Consider the following 19,042-nt stretch of genomic DNA (forward strand, 5'->3'; position numbering starts at 1 on the left):
ATTCAACTACTAGGGCTCATGAATATCAGAAATCCATGTAAGGCTATGTGCCCACGTTGCATTTATGAAGCAGAAAATTTCTGCTGCATAAATGCAAGTCCTCTCCCGGAAAAACGCATGCGGAATTCCGCACGCGTTTATCGCGCATTTTTCGCGCGTTTAACACGCGTTTTCCACATGCGGAATTGCCTTGCGTTTTTTATGCATTGGACAAAGGCAATTCCGCTTGCGGAAACGCAAAATTAAATGACATGCTGCGGATTTTTGAACGCGGCATAAACGCTGCGGAAAAATCCGCAGCATGTGCATAGAACTTGCGGAATCCCATTGGGGACCATGGGGTGCGGATATACATGCGTTTTTCAAGCGTTTACGCTGCGGAAATTCCGCAGCATATACGCTTGAAAAATGCTACGTGGGCACACAGCCTAAGAGTATGTTCCAATGTAGCATTTTTACTGCGGAAGTCTCGCAGTGGAGATCCCACAATGAATCCCATAGCAGCATTTATCACTGCTGATATCATTATGAAAAAGGAGCTGGGGAGGTGAACATTTCACAACATAAATTGATTTAAAGGGAATCTGTCACCCCTGGGACTTTTCAGACCTCTAATATGGGCATACAGGTGATAGAAATGTAAATCTATACATACCTGTATGTCCCATATTAGAGGTTTGCTTTCTTTGAAATTGGTTTATATTAATTCAGTTTTCACATGGTTCCCGTCCGGGAAACGCTAAGAAATCCCAGCCTAACTACTCAATTTCCACCCTTCTTGTTCACATCCCGCGCATGCACAAAGCGCCTCTAACGCGAGGTGCACTTTTTTTGCCCCTGAACCCATTTTTCCCTGCAGTGGTCTTGTGCGCAGGTGCCAGGGAGTCACTGTGTATATAGATATATATGTATGTATATACATATACACGTGTATACATATTATAAGGCAGCTCTATTCATCATGCTGAGGGGCACTCGCTTCACCGGGTCAATTAAAGCACACATGCAACGACTTTCCGGTATTTCACAATCCAGCAGTTTATTACTTATCATAAACCACTCATAACATTGTCCATCTCAGCGGCTCACCGACATATTACACATACAGTCATATGAAAAAGTTTGGGCACCCCTATTAATCTTAAGCTTAATGTTCTATAAAAATTGGTGTTTTTGCAACAGCTATTTCAGTTTGATATATGTAATAACTGTTGGATACAGTAATGTTTCTGCCTTGAAATGAGGTTCATTGTACTAACAGAAAATGTGCAATCTGCATTCAAACAAAATTTGACAGGTGCATAAGTATGGGCACCTCACCAGAAAAGTGACATTAATAGTTAGTAGATCCTCCTTTTGCAAAAATAACAGCCTATAGTCGCTTCCTGTAGCTTTTAATGAGTTCCTGGATCCTGGATGAAGGTATTTTTGACCATTCCTCTTTACAAAACAATTCCAGTTCAGTTAAGTTTGATGGTCGTCGAGCATGGACAGCCCTCTTCAAATGATCCCACAGATGTTCAATGATATTCAGGTCTGGGGACTGGGATGGCCATTCCAGAACATTGTAGTTGTTCCTCTGCATGAATGCCTGAGTAGATTTGGAGCGGTGTTTTGGATCATTGTCTTGCTGAAAGATCCATCCACTTTGTAACTTCATATTTATCACTGATTCTTGAACACTATTGTCAAGAATCTGCTGATACTGAGTGGAATCCATGCGTCCCTCAACTTTAACAAGATTCCCAGTGCCAGCATTGACCACACAGCCCCAAAGCATGATGGAACCTCCACCAAATTTTACTGTGGGTAGCAAGTGTTTTTCTTGGAATGCTGTGTTTTTTTGCCACCATGCATAACGCCTTTTTGTATGACCAAATAACTCAATCTTGATTTCATCAGTCCACAGGACCTTCTTCCAAAAAGAAATTGGCTTCTCCAAATGTGCTTTTGCATACCTCAGCCAACTCTGTTTGTGGCGTGCTTGCAGAAACGGCTTCTTTCGCATCACTCTCCCATACAGCTTCTCCTTGTGCAAAGTGCCTTGTATAGTTGACCGATGCACAGTGACACCATCTGCAGCAAGTTGATGCTGCAGCTCTCTGGAGGTGGTCTGAGGATTGTCCTTGACTGATCTCACCATTCTTCTTCTCTGCCTTTCTGATGTTTTTCTTGGCCTGCCACTTCTGGCCTTAACAAGAACTGTCCCTGTGTTCTTCCATTTCCTTACTATGTTCCTCACAGTGGAAACTGACAGGTTAAATCTCTGAGACAGCTTTTTGTATGCTTCCCCTGAACAACTATGTTGAATAATCTTTGTTTTCAGATCATTTGACAGTTGTTTTGAGGAGCACATGATGCCACTCTTCAGAGGAGATTCAAACAGGAGAACAACTTGCAAGTGGCCACTTTAAGTAGCTTTTCTCATGATTGCATACACCTGGCTATAAAGTTCAAAGCTCCATGAGGTTACAAAACCAAAAAAAGTGCTTTAGTAAGTCAGTAAAAAGTAGGTAGGAGTATTTAAAACAAGAAAATGATAAGGGTGCCCATACTTATGCACCTTTCAAATTTTGTTTGAATGCAGATTGCACATTTTCTGTTAGTACAATAAACCTCATTTCAAGGCAGAAACATTACTGTGTCCAACAGTTATTACATATATCAAACTGAAATAGCTGTTGCAAAAACACCAATTTTTATAGAACATTAAGCTTAAGATTAATAGGGGTGCCCAAACTTTTTCATATGACTGTATATTGTCCAAGAGCCTTTCCAGTGACAGATATGTCCACTTGGCTCCAGATACAGCCTTCAGCAAGGTAACAATATAAATGTCCACATCAAACAGTGTATTTACCTTTGCCGGGTTTTAGCTGCTTCTCTCAGCTCGGTTTTGCCACCGCTGTGGCTTTAAGGCTTCCCAGATGAGGCCTCCGGGCCACGTACCTTCAAAGGCTACTGGTATCTCAAAACACAGGGGAGATCCAGCCTCTGCCTTCCAGGCTAGTGGAGTCCCACACAGGGACCAGGCCTCTCGCCCTCCAAGGCTACTGGCATCCTAAACACAGGGGGATCCAGCGTCTGCCTTCCAGGCTTCACCAGGCCTCTCTTTCTAGGCTTCACCAGGCCAACGGTGTCCCACACACAGGGAACAGGCCTCACGTCTTTTTCACACTGTTTCAAAAGCACCAAGAGTTATATATCCTCCAGTGCACAGAGGACCTGTGCTGATGTCACAGTCATGTGATCAGTCCTTCTGTGTGCACAGGACCTGTGCTGATGTCCCAGTCATGTGATCAGTCACCTGAGGGAGAGGTACATGGTCAGCCAGAACACACCCTGGACCATTACAGTAATGCCGCAAGCCGCTGCATTACAATATATACACTAGGGTTCCTATCAGGTTGCTGGGAGGAAGTGGGGAGCAAACCTTGTTTTTGCGCACTCTGGATGTCACTGGAGCGGATGTCACAGTGACTCCCCGGTGCCTGCGCACTAGACCACTGCAGGGAAAAATAGGGCCAGGAGCAAAAAAAGCATGCCTCGTGTTAGAGGCGCTTTGTGCATGATGTGAACCTGAAGAGTACACGTCACAGGGCCCTGTGACGTGCAGGATAGGGGAGCAATATGGAAATTGAGTAGATAGGCGGGGATTTTTTGATGTCCCCCAGACAGGAACCATGTAAAAACTGAATTAATAAAAAATAAAAGAAAGCAAACCTCTAATGTGGGACATACAGGTATGTATAGATTTACATTTCTATCACCTGTATGCCCATATTAGAGGTCTGATAAGTCTCAGGGGGGTAACACATTCCCTTGAATGCAGATCTCAAAGTAGCTCTTGTCAATTTAACTTTGAATATATTTTGCAGGATGTCCATGAGGTTTCTTAAAGGGGTTGTCCCACAAACAAAATACACTTTAAACAATAGATTGTTGGATAAAAATAAGCTCCACAATTGGATGTGTTAAAAATATGTTTTTGTGCTGAGATAATGTTATAAATGCTCCCCTGCTGTGTACTGCGTAATGGCTGTTTCTGACCGTGCAGGAACATGGCCTGATCATACCACAACTACTGGGCAGGGGAGGAAGCAAAAGAGTATACAGACATGACAGCAGGTGATCATAGTTGCTGGTTTCTGTACATAAAAACATTTCTGTGCCTGTTTAAAAACTTGTTTTACCTGACAGAAAGAATCAGGTGTGATCCCCGGCTGTCCTGTCTGTATACTCCCTTTTGCTTCCTCCCCTGCCCAGGAGATGTGGTATGATCAGACCATGTCCCTGCACGGTCAGACACAGCCATTACACAGTACACAGCAGGGGCACATTTATAAGATTATCTCAGCACAGGGACATTTTATTTAAACACATCCAGTTGTGGAAATTATTATTATTCTAAGATCTATTGATTAAAATGTACTTTGTTCGTGGGACAACGCCTTTAAAATCTCATGCACTATGTTGGCACTGTGGAATACAGCAGATTTTCCTGTAAGCGAATACGCAGCAGGAAATCCTCTATGTTTTCGCAATGTGGGACCTTGCCCTATATAGACTTGTAGTACACAGATGCTATATTGAGCTTCTAGTGGAGAATACCTACATAATATGTTTAGGGTATGTGCACACTCAACTGATCCATTGCATAATTTTCACAGCAGATAATCTGCAGTGAAATCCATGGTCTCATATGGAGATGCAATGCAAACGTGAAACCTGCTAGAAAAACAGTCACCTGGAGGAAGATGTGAGATTAACAACTTCAGTTCAGAATGGTGAGCTGAACAATGGGGTGATACTTGATCCTACTGTAGCTGTAACTTATTTATCTATTTTTGTGTTTTATTTGTTTGTATTTTGGTTTAAATTGAATATGAGCATTGCTAAACCCTGATAGCAAGGATATCCAAAAATCTTCACAAGGATGGGATTCCAGTCTAAGAGGTTCTTGTCATATATTTACAATTTTTTTGTGTGTGTTGTCATGACTTCTTTGACTACTTATTGTCCCTGGCATGTCTAAAGGACATATGGGATTGTGAACCTATTTATGTTCAACTATCAGTGGCAAATCTAAAATAGAGACAGAATACACCACTGTTATACGACCCCTCCATTTGGGAGATTGGGGGGCTGGCATTACTATACATGCCCAGTGTCGGATTGGTGGATCAAAAGTCTACCAGTGACATTGATTATGGGAGCCCAATGTTCAGCTACATGAAATATTATCTGACTATTGTTCACAAATATATCTCTGCTTCTATATAATGTAATGCAGCGGCTTGCGGCATTACTGTAATGGTCCAGGGTGTGTTCTGGCTGATCATGTACCTCCCCCAGGTGACTGGTCACATGACTGGGACATCAGCACAGGTCCTGTGCACACAGAAGGACTGATCACATGACTGTGACATCAGCACAGGTCCTGTCTGCACTGAAGGATATATAAATCTTGGTGCTTTTGAGACAGTGAAAAAGGTGTGAGGCCTAGAAAGAGAGGCCTGGTGAAGCTTGGAAGGCAGAGGCTGGATCCCCCTGTGTTTAGGATGCCAGTAGCCTTGGAGGGCGAGAGGCCTGGTCCCTGTGTGGGACTCCACTAGCCTGGAAGGCAGAGGTTGGATCTCCCATGTGTTTTGAGATACCAGTAGCCTTTGAAGGTACGAGGCCCGGAGGCCCATCTGGGAAGCCGTGAAGCCACAGCGGTGGCAGAACCGAGCTGAGAGAAGCAGCTAAAACCCGGCAAAGGTAAAAAACGCTGTTTGATGTGGACATTTATATTGTTACCTTGCTGAAGGCTGTATCTGGAGCCAAATGGACATATCTGTCACTGGAAAGGCTCTTGGACATTATATGTGAAATATGTCGGCGAGCCACTGAGATGGACTCGGTTATGAGCGGTTTATGATAAATAATAAACTGCTGGATTGTGAAATACCGGAAAGACGTTGCATGTGTGCTTTAATTGACCCGGTGAAGCGAGTATCCCCAGCGTGATGAATAGCGCTGCCTTACAATAATAATAAACTGGATAGTTAGTTAAATGAATGAAGAGATGCCGCCCTTGTCTGTACATGCTGCATTAAGTGTACTGTGCCAAATACTGCACATGTAGGTAATTGGGGGGCCAACTACTGCACAAGGGCCGACAGGGGGATTCACATGTTACCTGGTGGGCCAATCTGAGCCCATACATGCCTATGTATCAGTTTCAAAATTGGCACATGGGTCATTGTCATTTCAGTACAGCCGTACCCGATGCCAATTCTAGCAGTAGCAGTTATATGTAGGCTGTAGGAGTAATTTATAGGTCCGGTAGCTGTAAACCAGAGCTTCGTATCCATCTACCTGTACTTGACAATTGTATTTTTAGCACTGCGTTTTGGCCAGGAAATGTTACCTAAAATAACAAGATTTTGGCACGGCATAACATGTCTTGTCTTTGATGTCCCCCTCCAAGGGTTTCTCAATAAAATGTCTTTCTGCTCATCTCATTCACCCCTTGCATCAGTTCTTATTGGGTTTAGGAAAGGGGGGGAGGATACAATTAACCCAGACTGAAGGAAAGCCAGTGAAAGTTGACAAATGAGATGCCGTTTTCAATTCTTGCAGTTCAATTAAGCTAAAAGCCTTTCCCTCTTGAATGCTCTGCAGTCCTTGCAAAGTCTGTTTGCATAGGAACTAATGCAGAATTCCCCCGATGTTAAGCAGCGTCCTCATAATGGCCATGATTTAGCTGGTCTCCCTGGCAGTGTTACTGGGCTTTAATTAGAAGAGATAATGTCAGGACCTACTCCCCATTCAGACCCATCTCATACACTCCAACACATTTTAGGAATGTTCTCCGCACATCCTGCTTGTTTCAGAACATCTGCCAAAAAGCCGATCTGGCAGCAAACACGGATTAATATACAAGTGTTTATTTCTAAGTGCATTGGGAGCAACCTCCTGGGGGGCAATTACATGGCAATGATTGCTTATACACCTACAGCAAATCCACAGACACATACTGCTGCAGACGCCTCTGCTATAATCAATATATTCAACAGTAATATAATATACATTATCTATACCTATTACCTATTCCTACATAGCTTCTAACTGCAAAACTGCTATTCCTTTAAAAAAGGAAAGGGGAAAATCACGTAACCCCGGACTGATCCACTCATTATACAGGCGAAGTAGGCTTTATTAAGGAAAATGTGCTGCAAGGTGAGAAATCCATGCTATCTTGTGGCAGAACTGTGATTACATTTAATGTGTTTAGCTAATTTAATCATATAAATAGCTTTTAGGGTATAATTAAATAAACACGGTTTGCAAAGACTAATTCCTACAATAGTTTATCAATTATTATCGCTAGTTGTTACAGCTAAATGGAGAGCAGATAAAGAAAAAAGGGCCAAAAGGCTCCTTTGCAAAAAAAAAGGCACTAATATCATAAATTATACTTGGCAGGTGGGGAGACCTGGCCAAAATTGTTTTAAAACAATCCAGGAAAACGTGGGCATGTCCTGGTCCAAAAAGGGGCAATGTTGCATAACCCATGCCCAAAAGTGGACGTTTTCTGTCCTGTTTTAGATGGTCCTGTGTGTAGCACCCTGAGGATTCGGCTGCTACAGGAGTATTGCACCTCAACCCAGAGGTGTGATATTCCACTCCCGGGTAAGGAAGGAGTGTGGAACTGAGCTCAGATAGACTGCATGCACTACATACATCCCATTCCAGAGGAGCAGGCCGACGGCACTCCCACTTAGAAATGTGCAGGTGCGACCGAGCCTGTTCCTGGCTGGAGTGGGAGGGGGGGAGGAACATCCCATGTAGTGTAGGGGCAGATAGGGGGAGCAGTCTGGGTAGTGTTAGGAGCTCATTGGGTGCTGGTCACCTGAGCTCACACATAGAGGGTGTATATAAGGTGGGCACCATCAAAGATCAGGGTCAGACGCAGAGGACAAGTCAGATGCAGAGAGTCAGAAGGAGAGAACAAGTCTTCTGCAGAGGAAGTCAGCCTGCAGCAAGGGAGCAGAGCAGACCTGAGCCTGAAGAGTGAGAGAGTGGAGTACAGAAAGACCCAGAGGGGGACAAAGAAGGGACCCAAGAACCCAAATCAGATCACCGGGTGAGGAGTCAGCAGAAGGGTACCGGAACCCAAGCTGGTGGGGGTAAAGACATTCCCCAGCCAGAGACCGGAGACCGTGGGCAGTGTCTGTCACGGTCACCCACTACATTCACCCTGAAGGCACACCACACGGAGGGTCAGGGAACCTGAGGCCAAAGGTTGCCCAACAGAAGGCCCGAGGGAGCTGGATTTAGGTGAATCACTGGTGGGGACGGCTGAAGAGAGGACAGAGAGAGAGAGCTCAGGGCCACGCTCCGGACTTGTTTGGGGGTTGGCCGGATCCAGGACCTGGTGGTCGCAGCACGGCTCGGGTGGTCACTTGGAGCTAGAGTGACCCGTATAACAACTGCAGTAAGTAAAGACCCTTAACTGCACAACCCGAGTCTGTCATCATTACCGGCTGCACCGCACCACCACAACCCCCATCCTCTGCGCCTGTCCCCTCTGAGGCTATACCCTTCCCGTTGGGGGTTATCCCACCAAGCTGCGCACCCACCATCAGCCTCAGCGGACCCAGCAGCAGCGGCGGCCACAGTGACCGCATCACAACGGGTGGCGTAGTCGACAAAACGAACTTTAATAACATCAGTAAAGACTGCCACATAACACTGAGCTTGACGCCCTGGGCACGGGGCCGGGTCACAGCCGCTCGGAGACTACAACCCCCCATCTGATCCGGTGCCGGGTATTCCCCTCAAAAAGGAATATGTCCCAGGGGGCGCGTCAATTTTGGCGTAGTCGGCAGGATTACGTGCCCGCAACACCCGGGTACTGCGTGCCTGAAGAAAAGTGCAAGTTTACCTCAGAAAGAAGACTCCTGCCGGTTCCGGAGGGTCCACGCCATCGGACTCCATCACCAGTCGTTTCCCGCCGATTGTCCGCCATTTCCAGCTTGTTCCCGCCATCTGCCGAGTTTCCCGCCACTGGGAAGCGATTCCCGCCAAAACCGCAGATTTCCCGCCTTGGAAGAGCAGCGGACGCCATTATGGGCGTGCCAAAGGAGAGCAAGAGGCAACCTCCCATCGTGGGCCGGGACAGAAAATGGCGCCAAAAGTGGAAACCGCCCCCACCAACAGAGACTGTGATGCTGGAGGTGTCTGTCAGCGTGAAAGAACTCCCCCTGGAGCTGACAGTCACCGACTTGCCCCGGGACCGCCCTCGAAGTGGGAGGAGACGAAAGAAAGGAGAGAAGATGGGTGTCGCCTGGAGCAGTGTAGAACGAGCGCACCCGGAGGCAAGAGGTCTAATGAGGAGTAGCGGAGAAGCTCACCCGGAGTTGAGGAGAGAAAGAGTGGACCCGGGAATGGAGCGGCAGCAGAGCAGCACCGGCCCGCTGGCCAGGAGCCTGCTGGAGGAAGAAGGAGGAGAGCAGAGCAGCACCGGCCCGCTGGCCAGGAGCCTGCCGGAAGCAGAGCAGAGCAGCACCGACCCGATGGTCAGGAGCCTGCTGGAGTCAACAACCCCGCTAGGCTTAGCGGAGATCCTGGCGCAGCTTCCCCGAGATCGGGAGTGCGCGCGGAGTGCCCTGGAGGGCCTCGCGGGAAGGATGGCCCGAGTGCAGAGGGAGATCCTGGCGGAGTGGGGCCGGGAGATGGCCCAGCAAGCTGGAACCTGTCCACCTAACCCGCTCCCTTGGAAGAAGACATCGACTGCCTCTGCGGATGACGCGGGAGGACCCAAGGCCGGAGACGGCGCAGAAGAGGGAGCGAGACGCATGGCAGCAGGTAAGGGGGATGCCTATACCCCATACCGGAAGACCGCTTACCTGCCCCAGCTCCCCGTCGCAGAGCCCGAAGGTCCCCCGGCCGTACCCGAGACCGCCATGACACCGCCACCGACTAGGCCCCGACCGGAAGCCGCCGTCGCGACCCCGATGACGTCACGCATCGTGACCCGGAGCGTGGCGCCGGAAGAGGAGCCTCCGGCCTGGTCACAGGGCCTAGCATTTCCGGGCGCCGCATCCAAAGCAGAGCCATCTACCTCCGCGGAGCCTCCGGCCTGGTCGCAAGGCCAGGTAACCCAGGGCGCCGCCGTCCTAACGGTGCCCTTCACCTTCCAGGTGCCCCAGGCCTGGCCGCAAGGCCTGGGCAACCCGGGCGCCACCACCACCGCGCCCGCGCCCGTAATACCTAGGGTGCCACATCTGGGAGAGGACCCCTTCAGCCAGCTAACGTGGCCGGACGGTCGGCCTTTCATCTGGCCCGAAGGATTCTTGGAGCTGGAGCGGCAGAAGCAACTAGGTCCCCTGTGTGAGCCCCTAATCCCGGCTCCGAAGCCCGTGACTCGGGTCTCGCCTCCACTCGAGGAAGCCCAGTTCGTGTGGGACCCCACGGGAGAAGATTTGATGGGGTTCACCGGAGAGACTCGGGCAGCTGCAGCAGCGCGCACAGAGTGTTGCCGTCAACAGCTGGCAGAGTTCAAGAGAGAGCGGGAGGAGAGGCAGGCCAAAGAGCAATGGGCCCAGACCCGCAGCGCGGAGCAAAAGAGTCGGACCAGAAGGGACCCCCGTGCAGCAGATCGTCCCCGTACCATCGGGACGGTAATAAAGTTTAATGCGCAGCATGGGTGGGGCTTCATAAGGGACCGGAACACCATGGGTGACGTCTTCGTTACACGACGGGACGTCGAGTCCCACCTGCCAGAGGGTCACAAAGGCCGTGACCTCTACGTTGGTGACGAGGTAACGTTCACCCGGCACAAGTGTGCCAAGGGACCTTACGCCCTCCACGTGCATCGCTTGACGGAGGAGGAGTTGCGGTGCGAGGAGGAGGAGCAAGAGGACCCGGACGGGTCTGAAGAAACCACCAGCCGTAAGATAAGAGCAGGAGGCAGACGCCGTTGAGTGCGGCAGAGCAGGAGACTGTATATAGTTGCCTGTCGGGGCACAGTGAATCGGAACTGAAACTGAAACTGGAGCTGTTGTTGCTGCTAAAATAGTCCCCGTTGGGACCAGCGAACTGTTACCTGTAACCCTTTCCATACCAGGCTGAGGACTGTGAGCAGCCATCCCTTTCCCTTTACCTGGCCGGGGACTGAGAACGGCAAAATTCCCCTGTACATAGTTGCGCTTGCTAAAGCGCCCCCTACCGGTTTTATTTGGGAAACTGTTTTACAAAAGACTGTCGCACTCTACCTGGTCACGAGTTGCACGGTGACCAGAGGAACAGAAGAGAGAAAGAGACGACGAGAATGTTGTTTACCTGAAAAAGTTTATATATATATTTATATAGTATTTCGTATAATATTTAATATGTTTTACATGTTTATAAAAATGTTGTATGTTTTGGTGTTTTTTGTCTTTGCAGCCCGAGGACGTGCTGTGATTTACCAGGGGGGAATGTAGCACCCTGAGGATTCGGCTGCTACAGGAGTATTGCACCTCAACCCAGAGGTGTGATATTCCACTCCCGGGTAAGGAAGGAGTGTGGAACTGAGCTCAGATAGACTGCATGCACTACATACATCCCATTCCAGAGGAGCAGGCCGACGGCACTCCCACTTAGAAATGTGCAGGTGCGACCGAGCCTGTTCCTGGCTGGAGTGGGAGGGGGGGAGGAACATCCCATGTAGTGTAGGGGCAGATAGGGGGAGCAGTCTGGGTAGTGTTAGGAGCTCATTGGGTGCTGGTCACCTGAGCTCACACATAGAGGGTGTATATAAGGTGGGCACCATCAAAGATCAGGGTCAGACGCAGAGGACAAGTCAGATGCAGAGAGTCAGAAGGAGAGAACAAGTCTTCTGCAGAGGAAGTCAGCCTGCAGCAAGGGAGCAGAGCAGACCTGAGCCTGAAGAGTGAGAGAGTGGAGTACAGAAAGACCCAGAGGGGGACAAAGAAGGGACCCAAGAACCCAAATCAGATCACCGGGTGAGGAGTCAGCAGAAGGGTACCGGAACCCAAGCTGGTGGGGGTAAAGACATTCCCCAGCCAGAGACCGGAGACCGTGGGCAGTGTCTGTCACGGTCACCCACTACATTCACCCTGAAGGCACACCACACGGAGGGTCAGGGAACCTGAGGCCAAAGGTTGCCCAACAGAAGGCCCGAGGGAGCTGGATTTAGGTGAATCACTGGTGGGGACGGCTGAAGAGAGGACAGAGAGAGAGAGCTCAGGGCCACGCTCCGGACTTGTTTGGGGGTTGGCCGGATCCAGGACCTGGTGGTCGCAGCACGGCTCGGGTGGTCACTTGGAGCTAGAGTGACCCGTATAACAACTGCAGTAAGTAAAGACCCTTAACTGCACAACCCGAGTCTGTCATCATTACCGGCTGCACCGCACCACCACAACCCCCATCCTCTGCGCCTGTCCCCTCTGAGGCTATACCCTTCCCGTTGGGGGTTATCCCACCAAGCTGCGCACCCACCATCAGCCTCAGCGGACCCAGCAGCAGCGGCGGCCACAGTGACCGCATCACAACGGGTGGCGTAGTCGACAAAACGAACTTTAATAACATCAGTAAAGACTGCCACATAACACTGAGCTTGACGCCCTGGGCACGGGGCCGGGTCACAGCCGCTCGGAGACTACAACCCCCCATCTGATCCGGTGCCGGGTATTCCCCTCAAAAAGGAATATGTCCCAGGGGGCGCGTCACTGTGCATAGGACTTAAACATCCCTATTTTACCAACCAAGATGTGGGTAAGTGTTTCTTTGGAGGCTATTTCTCACCATACAATTATTGGACAGGAACCTGTGCCGTGCAAATCTTTTTCCAAAGATTTGTGTAGATCCTCATAGGATGTGGACCAAGGATGGAATTATATTCCGCAACTATTAGAGTCAGATCGGGTCCTGAGAATAGATTCTATCGGCCATGTCAGTAATCTATGGCCACTGGATGGGAGCCCTGAGAACTGCCTTCTACCTTTCAGCATCCGCAGCTCTCCTTTTGATTAGCTGGCCTGGCATGACGTCATCATTTAAGCATGATGCACATGTGATGTCATGCTAGGTTGGCTAAGTTGTGGATGCCGGGAGGTAGGAGGTGATTCTCAGAGCTCCCATGCAGTGGCCAGAGATTACTGAACCGGCTGATCTACCAGGTCCCGTGTATCAATTTGCACCAACTCTAGTCAGAATGATATGAAAAATATATTTTCTTCTGCACAAAAAAACTGAAAAAAGACTCAAAATACCCCTGCTAGTCACTACTTCTGCTCCTTCCACAGGTGTAGCATTAATAAATTGAATGAGCTCAACGTTGTAGGCATCCACCATTGCCTAGGTTTTAAAGATCCAGCAAGCCCCTCGGCCTGGGCAAATTAATCCAATATACCAGAAAAAAAAAGCTGGTGTCTCTGGTAAAATCTTGGCAACTTTATTATATTTACATTAAAATCATGTCATAAACAGGACAGTGCTCTGGTGTTGATGCGTTTCGACTTTAGCAGTCTTGTTATGATTAAGACTGCTAAAGTCGAAACGCGTCAACACCAGAGCACTGTCCTGTTTGTGACCTGATTTTAATGTAAATGTAATAAAGTTGGCAACATTTTACCGGAGATGGCAGCTTTTTTTCTGGTATATTAGTAGCATTAATAAATACTTTCAGAAGCCCAGCTATAAGGGGTGACAAGGTAAGTGTCACTCACGGCTCTGGTGTCTGATGGAGCCCCAAATAATTTCTATCCCATGGGAAGACACTAGTATTATAAATGGCTAAATGGCACATAATAGATGGTTCTTGTAACAAAATTTCCTTGCTGACCTAGGAGTTCCCAGTTACTGTTCTGAATGATAATTTTCCTTTTTTTTTCTTCCTCTGGCACCAAAACTTCTGATGACACCTGAAAATACAAACTGCCAGTCCTTCTCTACTGCGAGTAACAACACAGGAGCTCCACGAGAACATAGATGTCTGGCACTTTCACCCTTTAGCTGCATCCAAATTTGATCAACAGCTAAGAAGTGCTAAATAATTTTGTTATAATTCATAGTCCTAATGCATCAAAAGGAATTAATGAAGCAAGTTTGCAAGTAGGCTTGATTAAAGCCATCACACAGTTTTGTGCTTGCAGCTCTTATCTAGACCAACAAACTATATGTAGGCTAATTGTCCAGTCATACTCACTCCCTTACCTCAAGCTTGCATAAAGAATAAAGGTTTGCAAACAGTAGGGAACATATATATTGGGGCAGTTTAATACAGTATGCAGTGTACTGAAAAAGTATTCATACTCCGTGAACTTTTCCACATTTTTTCACGTTACACCCACAAACTTAAATGTATTTTATTGGGATTTTATATGATATAACAACACAAAGTAGCAAGTATTTGTGAAGTGTAAATGAAATGATACATGGTTTTCTAAATATTTTAAAAATATAAATCTGAAAATTGTGACGTGCATTTATATTCTGCCTTCCTGTGTCAATACTTTGTAGGACCACCTTTTGCTGCAGTTACTACTGAAAGTCTTTTGGGGTATGTCTCTACCAACTTTGTACAATTTTGAAACAAGAGGGGAAGACACCAGTTGTTAGTGCCTGTTGAAGAGGTGGGTTAGGGTTGGGATGAAGACTGGGGTAAGGTTTGGGATGAAGTGGGACGGGATTGGGTCAAGTTCACAGGTGGTGAGATGTGACTTTGAGAGTAAAGAGGAAAGTTGATCTTCCTTGATGGCCGAGAAGCTGGTTTTGGAGGAGGAGAGTTGAGTAGATATGAGGAGGGACTGTGGGGACTTATGGAAAAAGCTTTGTCTGATGGTATCAATCTTCTGCTTGAAGAATGAGGCAAAGTCTTTAGCTGAGATGAGTGGAGAGGGAGGGGTGCTGGGGGAAAGAGGAGAGAATTAAAAGTACTGAATAGCTGTTTAGGGTTGTGAGACAGGGAGGATATGAGAGATGAGAATTATGTTTGTTTTGCCTCAGTAAGTGTGGATTTGAAGGAAGTGAGGGACTGTTTGAATGCGATGAAGTGCTCATTGGAGTGGGACCTTTTCCATCTTCGCTCAGCAACCCTGGAAGCCTGTCTCAGTTCTTTAGTCAGGCTGGTGTGCCAGGGTTGCCTGCTGATTGTGCGAGCTTTGGTATGTATGAGGGGAGAGACCAATTCAAGAGCTGCAGCTGTTGTGGAGTTATATAAGGTGGCAGTAGCATCTGCATTGTGTAGGGAATTTATGTCTGTAAGAGGGAGGAGGGATTCAGAGAGTGAGTGTAGGTTGAGGTGCTTGAGATTTCTGTGAGGGTGTGCAAGTTTCTGGATGGGGGATTGTGGACCTGGAGAGGAGAGGGGAGAGAATGTGAGTAAGTTGTGGTCAGAAAGAGGGAGAGGAGAGTTAGAGAGGTTGGATAAAGAACAGAGGCAGGTAAAGATGAGGTCCAGTGTGTGTCCATCTTTGTGAGTGGCTGTGGAAGACCATTGAGTAAGGCTGAAGGAGGAAGTGAGGGATAGAAACTTGGAGACAGATGAGTGGGGATGTTGAAATCGCCCATGATGATAGTGGGGATGTCAGCGGAAAGGAAGTGAAGTAGCCTGGTGGTGAAGTGGTCTAAGAAGGTGGTGGCTTGCCCTTCGGGGCGATAAGCCAGTTGGAGGTTGGAGGTGGAGTAAATGCGCACACATTGCACTTCAAAAGAAGGGAGAGTAATGGAGGGTGGCAGTGGGATATGTGAGAAGGAGCAGTTGTCTGACAGAAGAAAGCCAAATCCTCCACCATGCTTGCCACTGGAGGCGGGGGGTATGGGAAAGGTGGAGTCCGCCATACGAAAGTGCAGCTGGAGAGGCTGTGTCAGAGGGGGTGAGTCAGGTTTCGGTGATGGTGAGGAAGGAAAGTTTGTTAGTGATGAAAAGATCATAGATCATTTCAGCAATGTACCCCATTAAGTAGTGAATCAGCAAAAAGTTATCTTACACATACATCTATCAGCACCAGGACACAATATTAATGCTCTGCAGGATGCAATAGACCCACACAATAAAGGCTGAGGCAGCTCAAGTTCACAATACTGATAAAGCAACTACTCACACACCGACCGACCATCCATGGAGAGGGTGGTTGCTGAGCAATACAAATGCACACACATAAGGCTTGTATAAGGCGCCAGTCATACAAAAAAATGGGTTGACGCTTGACGTGGGTTGTGAGTTTGCGTATTTTGGCCAAAATATCAACCAATAACTCATGGATTTTATACATCTGTTTTATTTCACATTTTTCATCTTTTGCAGGGTGCAGGCAGCAAGGCCCTTTCATGTTGGCTTGGTGTACTGGAGTATCTGTCCCTTTTGGGGTGCACTCAGGAACGGACTAGAACTGAAATTTAGCCATGGCATTTGAAAACACCGAGCCCCAGATGGGGATATATTACCCTGCCTGTAGGAAATCAAAATTGTCCCCCCAACAGCCCCTTCTATTATGATGGTCCCCCACAGCACCCCAAAAATCTTCTGTCTTTTATCTATTCTCGCAGTGGAAGCTGGTGGTGCGATGTGACGTCATTGCACAGCAGACATCCCCCGCTTGGCACTGGCCTCCGGCAGGCCATGGACAGAGAGGAAGCCCGCCACCTGCCTGGATAAGTGATGGAGGCAGCGGCTTTGTGCACCATTAGAACTTTTATCTTGAGGATGCCAATACTGTTAACAGCATAGCAGACAATGCAGCCCACGACCGAACAGGCCATTCTGGCATTTGCCAGAATTGCTAGATGGCCAGTCCGTCCCTGGGTGCACTTATATAGTGTTGGGCAGCCCGCCTGATTTAATAGTACGGGCAACACTAATAGGCTGTAAGCCAGGCATTGTGCACTGCATTTAGCTGTGTGACTCGCCCTACTCAAGCTTTAACAGTGTGCATTTGTAATACTTGCCAACCACCCCCTCATGAATGGTCGGTGTGTGAGTGGTTTCTTCATCAGTATATTGCACCTGTGCTGCCTCAGCTTTTATCATGGGGACCTGCTGTATCCTGCAGTGCATTAATATTGTGCCTCGAGGTTTTGGCAAATACAGCTGCCTTTTTTTTGTGTGATGTTTTTGAATATTATGTCCTTTTCAGTGAGTTGCTTTAAACTTTATCTTTCCTTTGAGCCAATATCATACACATTAATTTATACTAAATATTGCCTGTAATATTATGTCCTTGTGTATTATATAGCCAAACTAAAGGAAAAGGACATAACTGCTTGTGAAGGGTTAATCTGCTAAAAGTAGGACACAGCTGCTTGTAAAGGGCTATTCTGAGTTTCTTACTACAGCCGCCAAACCATACACAGAAGGCTATAGGGTTTACCTCTGCTGCTACTTCTATCTTCTTTCTTACATTAGCATATATATTACTACAATGTGCACAAAGTAAAAATCACTCCTGTGTTTACATACTGCACTCTCCCAATCTCCTACCACACAATGGTATCTCCGAGCTCAGAAGCAAGAAGTCTCTAGTCTGTCAAAATAGTGAGACATTGTATAACCCCAACTTGAGTAAATTTTTGGTCTCCTCCTAAAGGGCCAGGGCTTTTCTGTCTCTGTTTCCATTTTCCTAATTATATGTATTTGAGAAAGGTTCTTATATACTAAAGTTTGACTTTACAAAATAACTGCTGATGGCAGTTTGAGGGCCAAAATACCCCTAAATGGTGCCCTTAAAGAGTAGTATGTGGCATATGGTATATTCTTTACCTACAGTAAATTCACATTAACACATTGTATTCACACAGTGAAAATCTACATAAAATGTAGGTTTCATTTACTTTTTTTTTGGGGGGGGGGGGATACAGATAGAGCATTTCGGTGTGCCCTTTATTTCTTTCTTGCCTCAATTTTTCTCATGGCTATCTCCATTTTCCTTTATCCTTCTCATCCGGTGTGATAGTATAGAATGACACTCCCTGGCTCCACAACAAATGATATCCTTTAATAGTTTATCCATTTAAGAATTATCTGAAGTTAAAACAGATTAATTATGATTTATTATGTTACATGATTTATTTTCTCTCGTTGTCTTGGAAATTCGAAGTACAAAGCACAAATGTAATTGCTAAGTTTCTTCTATTTTTGGTTATACATTTAGTAAAATATGACTAAAGTTGACATTAAAATACTAAAAATAATGGATGAGTTTAAGCGGATTTGTAAATTTAATGTTGATAGATTTTCAATTTTTCTCTGGGACAGATTGTTTAAAACAAAAGGCAAGCCCTCATGCACACTGCAATATTGTAGTAAAAATACAGCGACTACAAACTTTCCCATTACTGAGATAAGAGATGACAGCTGGTGCTCATAAAGTTCTACGGAGAACTGTAACTGTTGTTTTAGGAGAACTTGCAAAAGAATGTCAATGTCTGCTTCTAGCTCCTCCCCCTTCCTCTCTCCATAGAGTTTTAAAAGCACCAACTGTCATATCTTATCGCAGTAATGGGAAAATCTGTCTTCACCAAATACAGATTCTACACTTGACTTCAGAGTGAAAGATCAATCCAGTAGAAAAATAAGAATATTTCTCTGATAAGATATATTACAAAGTTGATTATTTTCATGTGTACTATTCATTTATAAAATAAAAATTAAAACAATGGTTACTCAGTTCAGTAATCAGTGCCAGGCAGCTGCTGCCAAAGCAAGTAAGAGGAAGAGATACTTTGAAAGAAGTATAAGTGCAAGTAATAAAAATATAATTTTACTTATAAAAATCTATAGTCAGATGACACTTGGACTACCGTATAAAATTTTTTGCACTTGTGTATAGCAAGAACATAGCTAACCTGTAGCCAATGCAGAGGATCATGACCAAATTAATGAAATTAATGGCTATTATTTCTTTTCTGGTAAGGTGGGTCCGAAGCCATTGCTCTGGATGAGTAGTTGTTATGTAGCATGGGCAGATAACGTTGGTGCAACAGGGAAATCCAGATGGAACAACGGAAGTTGTGTTGGCTGAACGGGAATAGGTGCAGCAAACGGGAAACA

The sequence above is a fragment of the Phyllobates terribilis genome, unplaced genomic scaffold, assembly GCF_046119375.1.
Source record: "Phyllobates terribilis strain yellow unplaced genomic scaffold, ASM4611937v1 Scaffold_11__3_contigs__length_659146591, whole genome shotgun sequence".
Taxonomy (NCBI): domain Eukaryota; kingdom Metazoa; phylum Chordata; class Amphibia; order Anura; family Dendrobatidae; genus Phyllobates; species Phyllobates terribilis.